This window comes from Dipodomys spectabilis, unplaced genomic scaffold, assembly GCF_019054845.1.
Source record: "Dipodomys spectabilis isolate Male_0828 unplaced genomic scaffold, ASM1905484v1 ptg000002l, whole genome shotgun sequence".
Classification (NCBI taxonomy): domain Eukaryota; kingdom Metazoa; phylum Chordata; class Mammalia; order Rodentia; family Heteromyidae; genus Dipodomys; species Dipodomys spectabilis.
The window spans coordinates 57491047-57509482 of NW_024870679.1; the positions used below are offsets into that span (position 1 = coordinate 57491047).

General features: G+C 43.4%; 1 protein-coding gene across 4 annotated transcripts in view; it reads right to left on the minus strand.

Moving 5' to 3' along the window:
• The window catches only part of Glis1 (GLIS family zinc finger 1), a 195417-nt gene that overhangs the window by 31524 nt on the left and 145457 nt on the right, over positions 1 to 18436 (minus strand). The gene's annotated exons all lie outside the window — the stretch shown is intronic.

Consider the following 18436-nt stretch of genomic DNA (forward strand, 5'->3'; position numbering starts at 1 on the left):
AGACAAAAACACTCCATGATAACCGCAGGGAAGAACTAACTGCATGCACTGAAAAAGAGTTACATGTATGTTGATATGGAGGTCCTGAAGCGAAGGGCTTGAGGCATTCTGTTGGGAGCCCAAGGGAACAAGAGGAGCTTTCGTAGTCCTGGCCCGCACAGATGCCTGGCATGGCAGAGCTACACTGTTCTGTTCTGGGAGATGCCTGGAACTCATTAGCAAGACATCAAGAATAATGTAAAATTAAAACATTTAGCATTGGCTTTGAAAACTGAGGATAAAAAGAGAATGATGTTATTGTGCTGAGCTGCTTAGTTATGACCTGGGCACCAATAATTGACAGAAAATAAACTTCCACTTGGTAACTGGGTTGAGCCACGACCTTGAGGCTGCTACACGGGCTGAGGCCTGAGAAAGGAGCCTGCAGCTTCGTTCAGGGGTAATCAGGTTGGAAGTCTGGATGTAGCCCAAGACCTAGGCCCAAGGGAGGCCTTCCGGCTTCTACATGCCCCTCTTGACTCTCTCCTGCTGGCTTCTTTGCCTCTATATTGGCCATTGACCCTCAAATCTGTCATCTACCCTACACCAGGGATTCCAAAATTGTTAGCCTGCCTGTCACTGCTCAAAACCTATCAATGGTTCAGGATACAAGCTCCTCAGCCTGACAGCTCCAATCTCTTGCTTTATAGCCCCTGTAGCCCTTCGACCTGTGCTGGCTCCTTCAGCATCTCTAGTTCTTCCTTCCCCTAGTAGTTTCCAGTTACACTGACCACCTGGTTATTAGAACCTCACAGCAGTTCCCGAAGCCTGGAATTTTCTCAAGTATTAGGGTCCACCTCCCATAGGGTTTCCTCTGAAGAGGCTCTAGGCTAAACTGGACTTTTCTCTGTATCTATCCAAGCCCAGGGATAAAAGCAGAAGCTAGCCCATGCTGAAGGGAACTGGAGACTTACCCAATGCCAGGTCTGGCTGGACCTCCAAGGCCTTCATGTGACAGGTGAGGATACTGAGGTAGCACAGAGAGCAGCACAGAGCTTACTTACCAAGGTTCCCCTCTGTCTAGTTTTAGCTTGTGAACCTCTGCAATCTTAGGGCAGACTCTTCCTGTTTCCACATGCTAGCTATTCTGATGAACAGAGTACCCTAGATTTAGAACCTGATTCCCTTCCAAGTCTGTGACTGGCATAAATCACCTAACCTCTGGGCTCCAGCATGTGTGCTATATCACTGTGATAAGGATGGTACCTCCTCATGTTGTGAGGAACCAGAGTCAGACACTGCTGTAGCACAGTCTACTATAACCTGCACCCCCTGTGTAGATGGAGACCCTGAGGTCCAAGGCCACAGAGGACAGGGAATATGAGAGGACAGAGACTCAGGCTCCTAGAAGTCTGGCCAGAGCCAATGGGCTTGACTTGTAGAATAAAAGAGCAGACTAAAATTATTCAATCATTCTCTAGCCATTCATTCATTTACTCCCTCTCCTCATTAACTCACTCATTCAGCTAACTGCACACAGTGAGATGTCCAAATACACTGTTAATGAACAAACAAGTTACCAAACAATAATAGTGTATCGTCTCCATTAGTGAGGAATGCAATTATCATAAGGATAGAAAAAAGCTTATAATAAAACCTCCAAATGTTTAAATGGTGGTTAATCCTGAGTATTTTCCTTTATATTTCACTCTTCATTCAACTTCTTCATATAATATACTCCTCATTGCTTCAGATTTCATATAGTGCTTTTTGTTAATATTTTTAAAAAGTTAGTGGACAGTGTAATACTTTCACAGATCTAGGTTTTAATTCTAGACTTCCTAGTGCAGCATGTGACTCTGACTGCAGGACCCTGGACACGCCCTCCCTGTGGAGTCAGAAAGGTCTCAGGCTGGCCTGGACACATGACACAGACAAACTAAACTCAGTTTCTGCATAAAAATATGGAGACCAATTGGGTGCTGGTGGCTTATGCCAGTAATCCTCGCTACTCAGGAGGCTGAGATCTGAGGATTGTGGTTCAAAGCCAGCCCAGGCAGGAAAGTCCATGAGACTTTTATCTCCAATTAACCACCAGAAAACCAGAAGTGGCACTGTGGTAGAGCGCTCACCTTGAGCTGAAGAGCTCAGGGTCAGTGCCCAGGCTCAGAGTTCAAGCCCCATGACTGACCAAAAAAAAAAAAAAGTATATGTATGTGGAGGCCACACTGTGGCTCCTAGAGGGGGTTTGAGGATTAAGGAAGACATAGCCACCTTTTCCTGTGTCTAGGGATAAAGTCCATAATGGCATTGTATCAGGAACTCTGTGGTCTACCTACTGGATGCATCAAGGTCATGGATATCTCTCCTCAGGGGAAGGCATCATTGTGCTCCTGTGTCACACATGCTGACTAGTGACAAGAAGCACCTAAGGGAGACAGAGTAACTTCTTTGATTAGTGGTGAGAGACAGGGAGACCAAAGGCTACATTCCACTCCCTAGCAACACCATTAGCCACAGAGCACTGGGAGGAATGAGGATTCCTGAACACTCAGAGATGCAGCCTTAAGCTGCCTGGATGGGTTGGGGCTTTGGATCAGAGAGACTAGTCTAAGTCCCAGCTCTGCTGCTTAATTGCTTGCTTGGGTCCTCAGGCATGTTACCTACCCTCCAGTTCTGGAGCTATCTTTAGGATGGCACAGTTAAACTGTGGGCTTACTATAAGGACTACCCAAGATGAGAGCTGGCAGGGTAGCGTCTAGCCAGCAATACCAATGTGCCAGGGAGAGACTGTATATTCCACATAGCCTATACCACCACTATGTCTCTGCTTCCTTCAGTCTTAACCCAGAGTACCATTTTTCTGTCTCTTCAACTGGCAGACTGTTCATTCTTTAAACTCCAGCTCATAAGCCATCTCTTCCAGGGAGCCTTCCTTGATTCCCTGGGTCCCCAGTCATGTCCTTCTACCCAATAGAGCCCTAGACTCATATCACTGTAACTGTGAGCTTTGCGTCTCCCTAAACACAAGGTGATGCTGTCCTTACTAGCTCCTTGCTCTAATCCTTGACAATGGGCTGAATACACAGCAGGTGCTTAGGGCAGGTCTGCTGATTCAGGGATCCAGAATAGGAAGCCACACTACTAGCCCTGTGTTCTCTGATCTTTGGCCTCATAGATTCTTCCTCCTCACATCTGACTAAGGGCAGCAGCCAGCAGCTCCAGATAGATTCAGGCTGCGGGCAACTGAAGCACCAGTGGATCCTATTGGATCCACCACCCCCTTCCTGGCACAGGCCTAGCTCTCTTGGGTCCTGAGCACTACTATACCCTCCATAGGGGCCAAGGGGTGGCAAGTGTTATTCATCTCAGTGAGGTCTTAGTTATTAGGCCTGACAGGAAAAACTCCCCCAACATACCCAGACCTTCACCAACAGCTTCTACCTTTGCAACGTTGCAAAGGTTATACTGAGTTCACTATGGCCAGAACTGTGAGCTTGGCTTGGAGGACTTATTTTGCAGAAGTTGCTGATGTCCTTGCAAGGTCAAAGTTACAAACAGCCCCTGCCCTATATTGGTGAACCAGGAGCAAAATAAATGGCAGGGCAAGACTTTCTGGCTGGTGTTGATACTGTCTGCCTGTTTTTCTATGTGGTCATTCATGAGTCTTTAGTAACATTGTTTCCTAACAGCTTTGCTGGTAATTCATATAATATAAAAATCAAAGCTTACATAATTCATTGGTTTTGAGTATATTCATAGCTTTGTGAAATCATTACCACAATAAATTTTAGAACATTTTCATCAAAAAGAACCACTGTACCCATTAGCAGTCAAGTGTTCCCCATAACCTTCCCCTACCTGAATCCCAGGAAACCATGGTTTCACTTTTATGTGTTTGTCTATTTTGTTGTATGCTTGTACTGGGGCTTGAACTCAGAACCTTAATCTCTCTCTCTTGGAGTTCTTTTTTTTTTTTTTTTTTGGTTCCGGTCATGGGGACTGAACTCTGGGCCTGGGCACTGTCCCTCAGCTCTTCAGCTCAAGGCTAGCGCTCTACCACTTGAGCCACAGCACCACTTCTGGCTTTTTTCTTTTTGCTTATGTGGTGCTGAGGAATGGAACCCAGGGCCTCAGGCATGCAAGGCAAGTGCTCTACCACTGAGCCACCTTCCCAGCCTACTTTTCAATGGTTCTAATGTACTACATATGATTACTCTCTTGGAGTTCTTGCTTGTAGCTGGCACTCTACTCAAGCTATGCCTCCAGTCTGATAATTTGCTGATTAATGGAGTCTCACAGATTTTCTTTTTAAATCCCTCCGGATTAGCTTCAAACTGAAATCCTTCAAGTCTCTGCCTCCTGAATAACTAGGATTATAGGCTTGGGCCATTGGTATTTTTCAGATTTGTCTATTCTTGACACTTCATGAAAGTTAGATTATATAACATGGTCTTTTATCCTTGGGTTCTTTTACTTAGCATTGTGTTTTCAAGGCTCACCCATGCTGTAAAATATCTTATGGTCTAGTTCTTTTCTTAAATAATATTCTATTTTATATATCTTTACCCATTCACTGATGGACATTTAGGTTTTTGTTTCTACTTTTGGGCTACCATATTAATGTTGAGGTGAACATTCACATACAAGTTCCTGTATGGATATTTTGTTCTCATTTCTCTTTGCTGAGACCTAGGAGTAGTACAGGTAGATCCACCTAGACAGTAAATCTGTTTGAGGAACTGCCTGACCGTTTTCCAAAGCCACTGTACTATTTTACACTTCCACGTCAGTGGATGAGGATTCCAACTTTCTACAACTCCCCCCAGCACTTATTAACAAAACCCATCTTTTTTATTACAGCCATCATATTGGTATGAAGTGGTGTGTCCCTGTAGCTCTGATTTGCATTTTCTGATGAATAATGATGCTGAACATCTTTTTATGTGCTTTTGGCCACATGTATATCTCACTGTAGAAATGTCTTTCAAGTTTTTCATCCATTTTTAAATTGGGCTATTAGACATTCTCTTTCTCTCTCTCTCTCTCTTTCTATCTCTCTCTCTCTATGTATATATTACTGAGTCATAAGAGGTCTTAAAGATAGTCTAAGTATGCCCCTTCTCAGAAATATGATTGCAAAGACCAAACTCTTAAGATGAAACAACAGCTAACATTTATGAAGTCTTTACCATGTGCCAGGCCTTTCTTCAAGTTTTTATAAGTTTTATTCCCCTAGGACAGCTACATTTTACTGATCAGCAGTCAGAGAGCAGTCCCAACTTAGGTCACCCAGCTAGGAAGTGGCAGAGTGGAAATGTGGAACATTGCAGATTATCGCAGTCCATCCTGAAGCCAATGTACTATCTACGAAGCAGTTCTCTTGGGGCTGGCATGGGCCAACAGCAGCAGCAGACCCTGGAAGGGAGACAGGATTCTCCTAACAGGCAGCAGGACCACCAGGCTGAGCCTATATCATGAGGCTTCCAGTCTTCTGCCAGCCTGACAGATCTGGACTAGATTTTATTCAGGAAGAAGGCAGTTTCTTTACAAGCCTGCATGCTCCAACTGGGAGGAGTAAGAATATTTTCTCATGGGGTTTCCAGACTGGCTTAGGAACCATTACTAAACATAATTGGCGATGAAGATTTGGGATGACTATGTCAGCACCAGAGGGAGCTCAGCCATTAGCACATTAGCAAGTGAGCATCCCTGGCTTTGCTCCACATCCGGCTGGGGCTGGAAGCCTGCAGTATTTGGGGAGGTGGGCAGCAGAGGTCTGGGGGATCTCTGCCTCCAAGTGCTGAATGTGCATGAAAAAACAGAGTCACAGAGTCACATCCAAACTGCCCTCTGACCTCTCAGTCTGGGTACCTACCAAAGGCTAAGGCTGGAGATAAAACAATTTTTATGTAAGAATATTCTGGTTATAAGTGTGAATAGAGAAGAGCAGTCCAATAGTAGGCTGAATACGTTGTGCCACAAGCCACAGATAGGACTATAATACTGAGGCAAAAAATGATAATGTTGTGACATGAAATTCCAGAAGGTTTTGTGGCTCAAATGCTACTTTTAACCATGCTAATCCTTTTTAATTCCTCAATAACTTCACCAGGAACCTAGGTCTCAACCCCTCATCTGAAATAAAGGGTGACTGGGATTCAAATCCTGAAAACTTTGGCAAGGGTGTTAAAAGCCCTTGTTCAGTACCTACTCGGTGGCACTAGGCTATGTATACACTGTCTTTAGGAATCAGAAATGCAACCAAATCAGTATCCACTAGGAAACCTGGGGTCATCTGCTTTCTTTTTCTAGACTGCTGAATTTCAGATATGATTGTGTCACATTTCTAAAAAGAAACTTAAACTACTGCCTCTCAGGGCTGCTGAGGAGTATAGGAAAGTTGGGAGGCAGTACATGGGATCCATGGCAGTCCAGATACACCCTGCCCTGTGTCCAGGATGGAAAGCCTCCCACTGAGGTGGGAGGAATATCTCTGGGCCTCCCCTGGATGCTTCCTCCTTCACATCCTATACCCTCACAAGCCAAATGGGTGACAGTCCTGTCCCTGAAATGAGTCCCTGCCCTGAGCATTTCTTAGACTACTGGGAAGAGGTCAGACAGACATGTGATTATACAATGTTTGTCTCCCACTATCCCATTCCCCAGCTACACTCCCAATATACATGTATCTAACTGCATAAACATTCATCTCCAAAGCATAAACATACATACACCAAATGCACATTCACGTCCCACATCACTGCATCCAGCTAGCCCCATTGCAATCCTGTAATCATATGTACCTGCACATACTACATGTACCCTAAAAACTCATTCAGGTCCAACATACATACCCTATCTTCTAGTCACCCAGATGCTTGGCACAGAGATATATTCAGAGCCTTTTGAGCAGCCCCTCCTCAAGGCTGCATTCCTTAGATTCCACTACTGCTCCCCAGCAGCACTTCATACCCCAGCATATACTTCCATGGAAAGCTTGTCCCCACGGGGTCACTAGGCAGGGCTCTATCTGGATTCCCTGGGCCACCTCTGCACATTGGGCCAGGTGGCAGGAGAACGGGCATCCCCTAACAGCCTTCCCTCTCCTGAATTCCTGTCTGCTCCAAGAATTTATTCTTTCCTTGTTCATTGATGATTAAAATACTTTTAACCCAACCACAAAGACTGTTGTCTTTGTCTTTATTTTTTATAAAAACCAACAGATACATTTGGGGACCCTCTGGGGTGATTTACATGACGGCAGCTAGTTCCTGGAGGAGCAAAGTAACATTCCCATCCCTAACAGGAATGCTCTCTCAACTTCCATCCTGCTATTTCTGGCTCCTCAGCCCTTCCACCCGCCTGAGGTCTGGGCTGCAGCCACACAGGAGGCAACCTCTCTGCCAGATTTTCTATTTCTGTTTTTGTCATCAACTCTGATGGGAGTATGGGCATACAGAGGCTACCTACCTCAGTGTCAGGAGACTCCCATGACATGGACCCTTAAACGCTGAACAACCTGGGAGGCAGAAGTGCTGTCTCCACTTTACATATGGAGGGGCTAAGAGTGGAGCTAGTTCCTAATTTGCTCAGAGGCTCACCTGGTAGCAGAGCTAGTGGCAGCCTAGGCTGTAGGACTGCTAGGTTCCTCCTCAGCTTTGCTCCATCTAGAGACCCAGGAAGACTCCTGGGGAAACTACATGCCAAGTCTACTTGTGTACCTGGGACAGTACTGCCTCTGGGCTGGAAGTGTCTGTGGTATTGCTTCACACAACACTCCCCCAGGATGAGACTATACCTGATGACCTTCCTGGGGCTATCCAGCCTTGTTCTGCACAGCTGTTCAGATGCTATGCACAATCTGAGGCTTTCTAATCTACCCATCTATCCATTCATCTACCCATCCATCATCTATGAAACATATTTGGGATATACCTACCATAAGGTGCTGAGTACTGGAAACACCATGGAAAATAAGACATATGTCACTACCATGGCAGTTCACATAATAGTGGGGCAGCACAGATAGCAAATAAGAGATGGGATCAAGTAATATGATAGGAAACAGCCTTATGTGGCAGGGAGTGTGGGAAAGTGTGGCCTTTGACAGGGAAGTAGGGAAGGCCTCTTGAAGAAGTAACATTTAAGTGGAGATCTCAAGGGTGAGAAGGAACTACAGGTCCAGGGAGTGAAAATGCTTTTAAAAAAAGAGGGGTAAAGGGAGGTATGTAGAGCTAGAGAGGAAGGTGTCCTGGTACCCAGTGTGTCCCGACCAGAGGTTCTGAGAGACAGTGCTATCAGCCTTGATCGCATCTTGAGGGACTCTAAACAGAAAAAAGAACCAAAGTCTGACTCCAAGACCTCTGCTAGGACCACCTCCTGGTGAGAATGGCAAGTTGTAACAATGAGGCTAGAGTCTATACTCTCCTACCATCTTACCCTCCCAGTGTCTTCACATTGGCCATCCCATCTGAGCTTCCCCAAAGGAGGAAGGGTGGTCATGACAACCTCTTCTTGGCCAAGGAGGAACTGAAGAAATAAATGGCCAGACTATCATGTGTAGTCATATGATAAGTGGTGAGTAGAGTGGGATTTAAGCCCAAGTTCTTTCTTTAGGAAGTCCAGAAAGTCCCCTCAACAGCCCTGTGAGATAGCAGTTGGATAATGGATGCTGACAAGTAGTTGGGGGCCAGACACAGTGACCAATCATTTATACGTGTTAATTTATATTTACAAAATGAGATATCAAAGCTCAGAAAGAGGAAGTGACTTGCCCAAATTCCTGGCAAATGTGAGGAGAATCCAGGACTTGACACAAGTCTAACACCATGGGATTAATCAAAGAGCTCATTAGTGTCAGTTTGGACTCTTGTTTGAGCCTGAGAGTAATGGACACTGGGGAACAGTATGTGTGGGGATGACAGAGGTGGCATGAGAGAGGCAGCAACAGTGGCCACCTGATTTAGAGTGTACCTGTCATTAAACCCACCACCCATCAGTCAGGTCTGAGAAGCTGGAGACATCCTCCTGAGAGCCACCTCTGTGGGGCACAAAAAGGTTGAACTGTCTTGATCCTTTGATCCTTCAGAAGCCACTTGTATGACGTTGGTATCTTATGGGGGCAGGGTGGAAATGATTTCACAAGAAGGGCAGATGCATAGTAGAAGTTTGAGACAAGCTGACTACCTCTGGGTGCCTGAAACTCCCTCTGGGCAGATGTTGGGTTGTCTGCCAAACAGCTTCTTCAGTCCCAGGGACCTGTTTGGCTGACATATTCCAGAAATGAAGCTTAGATTTAAAGACTGGCCACCTCTACCTGGATGACCCACAGAGTAGGATTCTAGCTAAGAAGGTCCCACAAGCTGCTCTGCTCCCTCTAATCTAGACATTGTTTCTACCCTGAGTCTATTGAAAGAGGCACAGCCTGTCATTTTGCACTTCAGAAAGACCATATTAGCCATGGCACTGAGATCAAAGACACTGTGCAGGTTGATTGTACACTGTGTGCTGGCTTATTTCAGGTGTGTGTAGCACATGAGCACAGCCCCATCTAACTCCATGGGCTAGGATGGTGTTGCTCAGCTTCAAGAGAGGCCTGGGAAACAGTCCCCTATTAAATGGGAAGAGGGCCCTAGACCCAGAAACAAGCACATGGGAAACTGCATTCTGTCAAGAGGAGTTTTTCTAGGGTTTGGAGCAAATGATCCCAGATCATGGCTAGTGTCACCACTTTCCATAAGAGCAACCTGGCACTTGGCAAGCTATATGTGTGACAAATGAGCAGAACCAGGCTGGTACCCACATACTCTCTCACCTCTCTACTCTCCAAGGTTGAACCATAGTTCTGGGCTGAGAATAAAGTATGTTCATTAGGCCACATTTGGCTGTATTAGCCCACTATCCTAAACACTACACATATCATTAAGACTCTGGAATATCTCTAGGAGGAGTTATCATGATTCCCATTTTACAGATGAAGAAACCAAAGCATGGACCATTATGTAATTCACAATGTTCATTCGGATAGAAAGCTGGGAGAAATTGGGATTAAACTTTCCTGCTAGATTAAAGAGAGGCATGAGAATTCTTCAGTACATGTGGCTGGCTAGATATCACATGCTGGGGGTTCTAGAGGAAGAGGAACTAAGGTAGCTGGTGAAGAACCAACCCTCTGGTCCTATGAGGTGGGCCTTGAAACAGATACACAGAGCAGATCGCAGGGGCACACAGTCCAGTCAGTTACCATGAAATATCTTATCATTCTAATTATCTTCTGAATGCCTCTCCTAATTCACTTCCTGTAAAATCAGACAGACTAGGTAAATATGTATCTTGTTTTTTCTTTATTTCTCTATTGTTGGCTTGAATTTGGGGCCTGGGTGCTATTCCTGGGCTTTTTTGCTCTAGGCTAGTACTTTACCACTGTGAGCCACAGCTTCTGGTTTTCTAGTGGTTAGTTGGAGATAAGAGTTTCATGGACTTCCTGCCTGGGCTGGCTTCAAACCATAACCCTCAAATCTCAGCCTCCTGAGTAGCTAAAACTATACATGTGAGCCACCAGCACCCAGCTCTGTATCTTTCTTTTTTAATGAAGCACATTATAGTACTATAGTACCTAAATGATTTTGCCCAGTTCTTTTAATCTTTTGAAAAGTACTGATTTCTAAATAGTCTTTTATCTGTTCCATATGCTTCTGAGAAATCACTGTTAATAGAATGGTGGAGAACATATAAATAATTTTCCCCTTTGCATGAGATTATGATTGACTCCAGTTACTGTCAATCAAACATCATTAGGGCACCCCAAATCAAAGCAGGACAGAGCCCCTAATGAGTTCAGGAACCAGGCTGTGGTTGATGAGGGATGGAGTCTGGCAGAGGATGGCAGCACCAGGAACTGCATTGGGAATGGCTTGTTCAGCTGAAAGGATGCCCTGTTGAACTCAGGCAATGTGCAAGAAATGTGACTGAGATTCCAAGTTTAGGAAGTGTAACGGCATATGGTGGGGTAGGTGAGACAGGGATAGGGGATAATGAAAGGACCCGATGCAGAGAGGGTGACTCAATGATTCTTCCAAGCCAACCAACCCCAGCTTTGCCACTAGCAAGGAGCCTGGGGGCCTCTATCTGTTCCTTTTTCACAATTTCCATGATTAAAGTCTCAATTCCTCTGTTGCAGTCAAACTGGGCCTTGCCCAGCCCCACTTACCTTTCTGATCCCCTTCCTTGACCCTATACTCTGGCCTATCAGATTTCTAGCCATTTCCAAAGATGACACTTCTTGGTTGCTACTCCACATCCCCTAGAAAAAAAACAACTAGGGGTCAATCTGTATATCCACTGTATATCCACTAAGCAAGGTCAAAGAGAATGCCCTGTTTCTGTCACGGTGCCCAGAGGAGCTCTCAGCAAAGGTTCCATGAACTTCTATATGCTTATGTATTCAAGCACTTCTATCCTGGGCTATGTAATGCCTTCCCAGATGTGGATAGAGCTTCACTTGCAAAGCAACTATCAGGCCAGGCCTAGGAGTCATAGCACCCTACATTCTGAAGGGTAAGACATCTGGAAGACAGACAGTAGTCCTGGGCCTGTCAATGTTTTGGAAACCAGGAGAGATACAAATCCCAAAGTGGTGAAGGTTTGTAGTAGCAAAGATCAGCATCAGACCAGAGTTGGAAGGGTCTGGAACATTCTATCAAACTATGACTTCTCAGAAACAGTTGCTCAGAATGTAGGAGGTTTACTAGCCTTTGACTTTTGTATAAACCCTGTCCTTTTGGACTCTGGCTTCTCTAAGTACAGAAACCACACCTTTCTTAGGTGTGCCCACCCTCCTTAGAACTCCATCTGACACAGAATTAATAAGCTCTGGGACTGCAGGGTTGGTATAGACTTCAAGCCTGAGAGACCTATAGCCACAATCCTCCCTGCCCCTGCTATGCCACCCCTTTCTACCCCACCAGGCAGCCACGCAGGTCACTACAGAAGAGGCTAGTCCCACTGGATGCTTGCTCTTTTTAGGATCTCTCATACATACTCCATTACTTAGCACCTACTATGTGTATTACCTATGGTGATGGGTTCTCTATAGCTGTCATCTGGTTTATTTGGTTTCTACAAGGCAGTGTCTAAGGCTTAGTTTCTAAGTCTCACTCTGCCCTGCTAGCCAGGTCAGAGATGAGGAAATTAGTCTTAGGCTAGATATTTGTACATTGTCACACAGTAAGCAGGAGGGAGATAGGATTTAAAAAAAAAAAACAAACTAGTCCCCTCTTTGCAATAATCATCTAGCTGCTTTAACAAATCCCAGAGGGTATAGGTCTCATAGGTAAGTTGAGTGGCAAACCAGTGGAGACTATACTGCATTTGTATGTGGGGTACGACTTTACAAGCCTCCAGCTATAATTTCATCATAGTCCGGACCTGGAAAGTCTGCATAATCCTGGAAGGCGCTGGGTTTTCAGCTCAAAGACGGCTGCGCCTGCTAATTGGATCCTCAGCCTGTGCTGTAAATCAGTCCAGAGTGTGGGCACCGTGCTGCAATCTTTTTCCAAACAGGCACCGTATGTCTTTACATTATTGTTGGCTGACCAGGGTCTTAAATAATTTCTGTGTAACCGAGTCCATAAATCTGCCCTCACCCACGGCTGGAAACATTGCCAGAGAGGAGACCATGTTCCCAAGGTAAACAGTGGGCTGGCAGCCACCTCCTGGCTAGGCAAACATGAGGGTAATATGCTAGGGGCGCACTCAGGAAGCCTCAGAACATGATGAGTTTGGTAGAAGCTGAAGGATCAAGTGAGCCCAGCAGTCCCCATGGAGTGCCATCCTATACTGTGATGCTGAGGGAGCTTAGGCCAGGGGAGCCAAGATGTTCTGTTTAGAGGGACTCTGTCAGAAAAGGAAGATTCCGAGAGGGCTAGGGAGACTGGAGGGACCCTTTTACCATTCAATACCACATGTCCTTCTCTCCCCCTAACCATGTGGCTGGTCTCACCTTCCCCATTGCACAGGTTAGAGATAGGCTCACTGAAATCATGCATACTGCCAGCAAGTGGTGAGGCACTCTGAACTCATGGTGGCCAAGTGGCAAGACTTTTTCCTGTGTCACACAGGAAGAAAGGACCTAGAGGCAGACAGGGTCACAGAGACCATCTACCCAACCAGGAGAGACAAGTCCTGGAGTGGTTATGAAGACAATGTGACACCATTCCCTCTGAGGGAGTTGACAGAATGCAATATACTTGGGTAACAACCTGGAGATAAACAGAGGCTAGATGCCCCCATCTTATAAAGATGCTGTAGATGGGATGAGCAGAAAGCCCAGTGATCATTCCTTTAATCACCATCTCCTGAATGCCTGCAGTATATACTGGACCCTTTCTATGTGACAAAGAACCAAAGAGGAAGTTCAGTCAGTGCTACCTGAAGGACCTAAGAAGGCACTGATAAAAAGAGGCACAACAAATCCCACTGTACAGAGAAGGATCCTGGGGATACCAAGGAAGGCAACCCTACCAGTAAAACAGCAGGGGCTCTACCTCTGTGGTGGCAAACCTTACCCATATCCCCAGAACTCTCACCTACTCGTAAGAGACAATCAGGCCAGAACACTTGCAGCCAGCACCCCAAACCACAAGCTGAGTGTCCCAATTATTGAGTGTTCCAGTCAGATATCCTGGCTATACCACAGAGCCCTTTAACCAGCAGCAGGCACTTGCTCAAGACCCTAGATACTGTGGAGATGCTCACTTCCTCTTTTCCTCCTCCAACAGCTACATACTTGCAATAATGGTGAAGATGGACCTTAGCCACCACAGCCCAATGTCCTAATCATGAAGTAGATAGAGGTGATGATAGACCCAGATCTGATGCAGGATTCAGTGCCATGGTTCATGGGAAGCACTCAGCACCAACATGTGGTAGTTAATCATAAAATAAAACATCCATGGTGCTTTGCCATATACTATTTTCTAGGAGTTTTACAACAACTTCGAAGGTAGCTGGTATTATTATTATTATTCACCATTTTGCAGATGGGTCTTAGGTTTGGCTTCTAGGCTGTTTGGTTGCTAAGAATCATATTGTACGGAAGCATGATTTTGTTGTGTTGCTTGGGGTATAGGTTATAAGGAAGGTTTTGTGGCTGGGAAGAAACAAATCAAAATGCCATGAGCTAAAACAAGGCTAATTGTGGGGATGATCCCTAAAAGATGCCAACACCAGGATAGCAGATGGGTAAGAGAGCTGGACATTCACCTCAGCCTGAGCTTGGGGACCTGGATGGATTCTGGGGTTATCTAGTGCTGGGTCCTCCCCAACTTTTGACAGAAGTAAATACCAGTATAGTTGGTCTCTGTACATATGAATTTTGTATCTGTGGACTCACTTGTCAATACTCTCTAACTGAAGATAATTATTAACCTATATATGATTTAAAGTATATAGAAGGATGTACATAAATTATATGTAGATACCAAATCATTTTATGCCAAGGAGTTGAGCATCTGAAGATCTTGGTATCTGTGGGAGGTCCTGGAACCAATTGGCCCAAGGGAATGGATATGGAGCGACAACTGTAATTCCCTAAGAAAAGCAAGTTCCACCCAATCCTCCATGTGTCTAAGAGACAAAGATCAACTAAGCCATCTCACACTCAAACAGGCAAGCAGATAGTAAAGAAATAATATGTCACAAAGTGACTCTCCCAGTGGATTTCAAAATTTTAAACTATGCCTTAGAATACAAATAAATACAAATAAATACAAGTGAAATGTTTAAAGAAAGAAATTCAGAATTGCCAAAACAAGCAAGTAATCTGGGAGACAATCAAAACCAGTCAGACTTGACAAAGATCAGATAGAATTTCTAGAAATTGATAATAAATTGTATAAATATTTTTTAAGTTAGTCAAGCAGCAATTAGACATGGCTGAACCAGGAAGAAGAGCTGAAAAACTCAAATTAGAGTCAAGTAGCTAGAATAGTAAGAGATGGAAGCTAGACTAAGAAGACCTAAACACCTTTTTTTTTTTCTTTTTGTTGGTCTTGAGGATTGAACTCATGGCCTTGAGCTTTTCACTCAAGACTAATGCTCTACCACTTGAGTCATAACTCCACTCTGATGGTTAACTGGAGATAAGAGCCTCAAGGACTTTCCTGCTCAGGCTGGCTTTAAGCTGCAGCCCTTATATTTCAGCCTCTTGAGTAGCTAGGATTATAGATGTGAGCCACTTGTGCCTGGCTAGATCTAATACACCTTTAATCAAAGATCCCAGAGCAAAGATGGCAGCATGGAAAAGAAACAAGAGCTGAAAAGAAACAAGAGCTGAGAGTGTTGTAGAGGGGAAATGTAAGGAAATGCACATGTTCTCATAGAGTAGTAAAAATACAGAATACCAAAGTAAAAGCTCTTAAAAGCAATGTGCAAAAATCACAGAAGACACGTAAGAAAATGGCAATTAGGCTTTTCTCTACAACAGAACAGAAGCCAGATACAATGTAATAATATTACCAAAGTACTAAGAGAAAATAACTAACCTATAAATGCGTGGCCCCAAACTACTTTTCTAAATGAGGGTGAAAAGTGACTTACTCGAGGAACTTCTAAAAGACAAACTTTAGAAGATAGGAAAATGATTCCAGAGATAGGTATGAAATGTGTAAGAACTAATGACTCAAAAATTTATTAACATGTAGGTAGAGCTCAATGAGCACTGTTTCATATGATTATAGCTAACATGAAGACTTAAGAAAAGGTCAGTAGAATGGATCAAGAAAATGTGGTATATATACACAATGGAATTCTACGCCTCCATCAGAAAGAATGACATTTCCCCATTTGTTAGGAAATGGAAAGGTTTGGAAAAAATTATATTAAGTGAAGTAAGCCAGGCCCAAAGAAACATAGGTCCCATGGTTTCCCTTATTTGCAATATCTAGTATAGGTATGAGTCAAGGGGAAAAGGTCAGATAATGTGATATTAGGAAAACGAACCCTTAAATATGTATTTTAATCTTTTTGTTTCTTTCATGCATGTGTTTCTAATGCATTTATAAGATTATTTCTTTGTTGCTTTGTATGTCCCTCCCCCACAGTGTAACCCCTGCTTTCACTATATTTGATGTCAGTATAACATGTGGAGGAGATGGGGACAAACAAGTCATTTAAGGATTCAGGTGGACCTGTTGCAACAATGAGAAGTACAAAATGTCATGTCAAAACCAGCTTTACAATGTCGGTGTGGGGGGGGGTATGATTGGGTGGGGGGGAGGGGGGAGGCTGGGAAGGGATGTGAAGGGTAAACAAAGGAGGAGGCTGCAATGCTTGGTAAGAAATGTATGCATTATCCTGCCCATGTAATTGTAACCCCTCTGTACAGTATGTTCTCAAATAAAATAAAATAAAATTTAAAAAAAAAAAAAAGGTCAGTAGATGAATGGATAAAGACAATGTGGTGCACACACACACACACACACACACACACACACACACACACACACACACACACACACACACACACCACACACACTGGAACTGTATACTTCCATCAGAAAGAATGACACTACTCCATTGTAAGAAAATGGAAAGACTTGGAGAAAATCGTATTAAGTGAAGTAAGCCAGACCCAAAGAAATATAGGTCCCATGGTTTCCCTTATTTGTAATAATTAGTATACATCTAGGATAATCTTAGCAGATGAGCAGAATATCTCAATAGCTATGTACATATGACCATATAAGATGAAGCTAAGCAAAATGAACTCTAAGACATGGACACAGAGGTTTTTCCTTTGTTGTTGCTGTTTTTAGTGTACTAAGTGATTTTTGTTTCTTTTGTATGTTCTTGCCTCTATGGTATATCCCCTGTTGTCACTGTATTTGATTTTGGTACCCTGGTATTATATATGCAAAATAAAATAAAATAAATAAAAGAAAAGAAAGAAAAGGTCAGAACTACAATCCTGTAAAGCCAGAGCATCCATAATGGGACAGAGACCAGAAGTTCACACACTGTTAGATACAGGGGTAAGGTATTAACTTTCTGGTCTTTTGGGTCAAGAATGCCTATTACAAATTTGAAGTTACTCTCTAAGAGAAAATCATTAGAATGTATCACTTCTAAACACTGTAAGGGAAGAGATGAAAAAGAAAAATACCTTGTTAATCAATTGTAAAAGCAAAGCAAAGCAAAACAAAACAATTAACAACAAAAACACACAAAAATGAAGCATAGAAAAAGCAGAAGTAAGCAAGACACCACTGGCTCAAGTCTGTAATTCTAGCTATTCAAGAGGCTGAGGGTTGAAGATTATGGTTCAAAGCCAGCCTAGACAGTAAAGTCTGTGAGACTCATCCCTAATTAACTAACAAAAAGCCAGAAGTGGAGCTGTAGCTCAAGTAGTACTAGCCTTGAGCAAAGAAGCTCAGAGACAGTGTCAAGGTTCTGAGTTCAAGCCTCAGGACCAGCACACATACACACAAGAAAAACCCATAAGACCATGTGATTTTTTTTTGTTGCTTTGCATGTTCCACCCCCATTCTATAATCCCTATTTTCACTGTATTTGATGTCAGTGGCCTGCATCTTGTATATACACTTCTCTAATTTGGGGAGGGGAAGGGAAAAACAAAATGCTTAAATAAGGATACAAGTTGACCCATTATAACAATGAGATGTACAAAACACTATGTTGAAAATGAACTTTACAATCTTGGTGTGTGTGTGGGAGGGTGTAGTTGTGGAGGTGGGAGGGAAGGGATGGTAGGGGGAAAACAAAGGAGGAGGCAACAATGCTCAATAGGAAATGTACTCATTACCTTGCTCATGTAACTGTAACCCCTCTGTACATTTTTACAATAAAAACACACAAAAAACCCATAAGATATCAGACACATGTCCAAATACATTAAAATTCACAATAACTGAAAATGGACTAAACTCTACAAACACAAGTATCACATATTTTCCATGTTATACTTTCCTAGGTGTAATAAACCTCCAAACACCAACAGTAACAACAACAAAACCCAAGGTCATGAAGGTAAGAAGGGGACTAGGAGGGAGATGGAAGGAGAAGGTAAAAGGGGAAGGGGATAAGAAAGGAATAGAGGAGGTGAAATAATCAAATCACAACAAAACTTGTTACTTTGTTCAATTAATAAATGTTCATAAAAATAAATAAGAAATAACAATCAACACCCAGTTGGCTAATTATAATAAGAATGCCTAAACATAAAACATGAAAATGCTGAAAGCTAAAGGAGAAGAAAGATCTACCATACACATACTATCCAAACAAAGCTGTCATTGCCACAGTCATAGCAGAAAAAGCAGAATTTAAACAAAAAAAATGTTAGGGATAGATTTACTATCTAATAATGAAAGTCTTAAAATTCTAGAAACTTAATGGTATTGCAATGAAATCTAATGACATGGATAGAAATGGAAAG